Raw genomic sequence first — 5,224 nt, forward strand, 5'->3', positions numbered from 1 at the left:
TTAACTAGTTTCTTTCATTAATATCTACATTGCCAATAAGCATAATAATATGTCACAGTAAGAATCATCTCATTACTTTGTACTGACATAGGTTTTCGATAGTACCAAGTAAATGCATTACGCGCCGAGTTTCGTGGACCACAAAAAATGCACACAATTCGACAGTATTCATAATTGCACATTATGGAAAGTCTTGCGATCGTAAAAGTAGCGATACAATCAGAACGGTTTCTTGAGCTTTAGCTGCATTGAACACGATATTCCAGCATAGACATTAATGAAGCTCTAATCCGCATGAACTGTCAAAGTTTGAGGAGGTTCATAGACAGTAAATAACGTCTCAACAACCTCTATGATATATATGTGCACCTCTCTATCCCCAAGGCCTGTATATTGGGAGACACCTCGTAGCCAGCTTGTGGAGCAATATAATACAGTACCAACATGGTAATTGCTATGCAAATCGTCACAGCCTGTAGGGAAATCTATCTCTCCGATAGGCCGTTTGTCTCGTGTGCTGCAGGATGACGGGCGTTCGTTTTTGTGGCCCCATGTGTGTGTCTCCCTGAAGGCAAGCCATCCGAAAACATTTGCATATTTTTACACTTACCTGTCGGATTACCAGCTACCAGGGTAGACAACGTATAAGTAAACAAGAAGTAACCTCTTCTTCTCCATTGAAGGGATTACACAGCTTTAGTTCATTCCGGTCCGTGCGTTTGTTTCTGTGGCAAGGGCGGATAGTGAACAAATTGTGACATATGGGATCCCAATAGTGACTTCGTGTTCGTCGGAATAGACAAAAACTACCAACACAAGATGGCTATGGAATTTGTTACGGCTTCTGTTGCAACTATTCTGTCCTTATTTTTAACTGCTCTGTTTTTGCAGTTACTTTATAAGGCACTTCGTGTGACATTGAGGGATCCAAGAACACACACGATGGAATTTGCGGAAAACAGGGGTGGCCTTCTGAGGTACATACTTCGTCATCCTGATTTCACAAGTAAACTTCACGAACATTGCAATATTCACCCACATTGTTTTACCATTTCATCGACAGTCCATTAAAGAACCCCACTCCCAGCCCGATCCATCCATTCTTCTATTTATGCATTCATCCACCAATTCGCTCATCTTTCCTTCTGTCCTCCACTTTACTCAATGATGCCAATGTTTATGTACCCTTCCCCTCTCAATATATGGCCATGTCAACTCCAGTACTTACACATTCATTAAACATTGTTACTTTTAGTTTTGGTAGGAATTTTACAGCCCTTACAACACAATAAGATCAGATAAGTGCCGATTAGAAATGTTAGTAGAGGATAAATGTACAAATAAAAGAAGGATGAGAGATAATAACAACACAATATGTTTGATAAGAAAGAAGGCGAAAACCATACCAGAGCGCCTGCCAACCACCCATGTCTGTTAAAAAGCACATTCACAATGGTTATTGTTAGTGTTACTAGTATGCAATGTAGAAAAGTTAGAGAATTTATGAGAGCATAATGTAATGATATCAATAAACATGAAAGAAAAAAATAGAAATGGTTCTTTCAGAGGCCAAGATCAGAAATAGTTATTATAAAACTTATTAGAATACAATTAGTGTCAGTTTCGTTTGGTGAGAGCTTAAAGGCACTTGCAACACAATTACGTGGCATAGGTGCTGAAGATATAAGCTCTTACAAGAAAGTAACACACAAAGAAAAGGAGGTAAGATAATGACGATAGGAAAGAATATCCTGGCGTTCCTGTTGATTGAAAACGACAATATGTTTTGCTTAGAAGGAGCTAGAAAGCTTCACCATTTTGTGTTAGAAAAGTCGCAAAAGTAAGATAAACTCTCTTCTTCCGTAGGAATCGAACAGGGTGTGTGCACGAATTAATAGGGTATAGCTACACAGCACGGAGATATTGAAAACTAATATAATAGTGGTCTACACGTTCGACCCGAGTGTTTCCTCGGCTTTTGGTTGGGTGAGGAATTTGGGGGAGGAGGGAAGGGAGGGGAGTGATAACTTGAAGTTGCTCAAATTTGCTTTAAGGGAAGAGGGGCATGAATACATTCAAAATCTGATGTGAACAGACTTGGCTAAGATTTAATTATATAATATGCAAGTACCAAACATTGTCCCTAAGCTCACGAAAGAAAAATCTATGTATGCGAAATGAAGTGATTCCACAAAACTATCAATGTCACTAGAAGAGACCGCATAAGGAACAAGACCATACGCCTACAAGCAGGAACACCACCAGTAACAAGTCTCCTTGAGCGCCAAAGAGTCAAATTGTTGTTCGGACATCTAGATCTAACCAGAATGCCTGAGAAACAACTAGCGGCGACTGCTTATCACATCCGTGAATCCAGCTTCAAATCAAGAGGGAGGCCAAGAAGGACCTGACTAGATGGGGGTAAAAAGGTCGTGGAACAACATAACACCACAGACGCCACACACTTAGCACAGGACCGAAACCTGCACCTCCCCTAGACATCATAATAAGGATATCAGAGGAAGGAAAAAGTAAAGAAGATGTAAAGTATAATATTGACGAGTATGACTTTGAGGATCTAGTACATAATACGCGAAGTGAAATGTACCTTCGTTTTGAGTTCAGGGAAAATTGTTATGCTTTAAAGGGGTTTTATGTTCCCTCATAAGTTGTCATTTCAATGCTTATGAAATTTGGCCCTTTACGAAGGTACAAGTATAAACACATTACATGTGTAAACAACATAGAGGGTTTTTTAAATATGGTTTACAACAACCAAGTCACGTGGTGGTTTTTCGACTAATTACGCATTAGAGTACAGAAATGTCCTTCCAAATCTCTCATTTTGAGGATCTGAGATCTTGAGCACTAAAATCTTAAAACCCTTAGAATGTCACAGTTCTGAGAAAAGACACAAAAAACGTAATATTTATTACTTTTTTTCACAATTTACAAACAGGCCAATTAAATGTTCGCTTTTGTATGTGTGAACAATTGTTATTTTTCTTTATAAAAAAACTAACTTACAAAGACACGGGGTAAATTTAAGGTAAAAATCTTGCTTGAAATGAGGGAATAATACCTTTTAATTCAAAAGAAAAACGTTGAGAAAGTGAAAATAGATTTCCACACCACGTTTACATTATGCACATATTATCAGTAACACTTCTAAATCGCGTAGTGCCGTTGGTTAAAACCTTGATATAACAGTTGGAAGTTCAATACTGAAATATGAGTAAGTTGTGAGTTGCCTACCACCTTCTAAGAATATTAATTTCAGCTTGACTAGTTACCTTAAAATCGATACAACCGCTGAGTAACACACACACACACACACACACACACACACACACACACACACACACACACATACACACACACACACACACACACACACACACACACAAGGGTTTCAAAAACACAGAGATACTCTAAGATATTATCTTCCTGTGCAGGAATTAAACTCGAGTCTTTCACGTTCAATGCGAAAAGCGTTACAAAACATAACTGCGTGCTGGTGATCCGGCCCAAATTGGATTTGAAGCTAAACTATCAGCGTTGTCCTGTTTGTTACCATTTGCCTACCACGGCAAACGAAAAATATTCGTTTTTTCTTAGTGGTGCCACTGCCAGGGGCAGAGTCAGTTGCTCTTGGGCGAGGCTCGGAGCTGAAGTGAATCTTTTTTTCTTAAGGAGGAGAAAAACACAAAATAACTGAGGCAGTTGTTTTGTACCAATACACATTTTAAAGAACATATTATACTTAGACGCATCTACTCGATACTAAAATAAAGGGCATTAAAAACACATGGTGCTTTGAAGCCTCGTGCCTCCCCTTAAAACATCATCATAATAATAATAATAATAATAATAATAATAACAATAATTAATTAATTAATAATAAATAGCATTTGTATAGCGTATATCCCCGCTAGACAGCAAGCTCTATGCGCTTTACACTATATTATTACCCCAGCAGACCATAGAACACTCAGAAACATCCTCAGCTTCCCGGGAAGCATACAGTGCAAGCAGCTGATTAAGCGCTCAAACACTAACAAACTGACAAGATCTTTCACTATCTATAGCTGGGTACCCATTCGCACCTGGGTGAAGTGAGGAAAACTCGTGTAAAGTGCCTTTCCCAAGGACACAACGTCGGGACCCTGACAGGATTCGAACCCACGACCTTACGGTTGCGAGTCCGAGAGCCTAACCACTAGGCCACCGACGCCACATTACATTAATTAACTGAGAATGTTTGTCTCGAAACTGAAATTCAACCTCCCATAAAGGCAACCTACCGTCATCTATGGTATGGCGGTTAGGCGCTTCATCACAGAAGACCTGGGTTCGATTAACTTGTGGGGAGAAATTTTATCCAGTATTTCGGACATTGTAACCCTCTCAGGCCGGGTTGGTGATTACGAGCAGAATCAACGCGCACTCCCTAAATGATCTAAACTGTGTCGATGAGAGGGGTTAAAACAATCACATTAAAATAAAGAAAAACAACAACAAAAAACATAGAACAAACAAACAAATACAACCTGGACCCTTTCTTGACCTCTCTAGGTGGTATTTTACTGCTGTTATGCAGGCCTTCCATAAATCCCAGGGAGTGTTTCATCCTGTTTTTGAAACCGATCGCTTGGAGAAACCGGGTAAGAGGGCACATTCGTTCATGTTTCTTCCTCGCTGCTGTCGGTGGTGGTAGTGATGGTGATGTGGTGATGTGGTGGTAATGGTGGTGGTAGTGATGGTGGTGGTAGTGATGGTGGTGGTGTAGCGGAAGCGTAGTGGTGATGGTTCGTGTTGTTGTAGCGGCGAGGTTGGGGTAGTTGTGGTGGTGATGATGATACCGGTTCGTTCTATGCGTTGTTATTGTTGTCGCCGCAGTCGTTGTTGTTTGTCAGCGATGGTGGGCAACAACTGCAAAAATTAGAACGACACTAACATGTAATAGACCATAACACCTTGAGGGCTAGTTACAAAAGATAAGAATTTACCCGGTGGTTGTCTTAATGAGGTGCGGGTGTTGCAAGTTTGGTATTAAAGCTGATTATTAGAATGATAAACAAATTGTCGGTAACAATAAATGCTGATTCTATTGACAATGCTTGATTGCTGCCTCTCTGTATGTTTGCCTGATTGTTTAAATTTTTTCGTCATTCTTCTTCTTCTTCTTCTTCTTCTTCTTCTTCTTCTTCTTCTTCTTCTTCTT

General features: G+C 39.8%; 1 long non-coding RNA gene across 1 annotated transcript in view; it reads left to right on the forward strand.

Moving 5' to 3' along the window:
• Positions 1–653: 653 nt before the first annotated feature.
• LOC106011879 overlaps positions 654–5,224 on the forward strand; it is a 7,453-nt gene continuing 2,882 nt past the window's right edge. Inside the window, exons 1-2 of the long non-coding RNA XR_001184881.2 lie at positions 654–977; positions 4,576–4,664. This is a non-coding gene — a long non-coding RNA (uncharacterized LOC106011879). The remainder of the gene's footprint in view (positions 978–4,575; positions 4,665–5,224) is intronic.

Source organism: Aplysia californica, unplaced genomic scaffold, assembly GCF_000002075.1.
Source record: "Aplysia californica isolate F4 #8 unplaced genomic scaffold, AplCal3.0 scaffold00205, whole genome shotgun sequence".
Lineage (NCBI taxonomy): Eukaryota > Metazoa > Mollusca > Gastropoda > Aplysiida > Aplysiidae > Aplysia > Aplysia californica.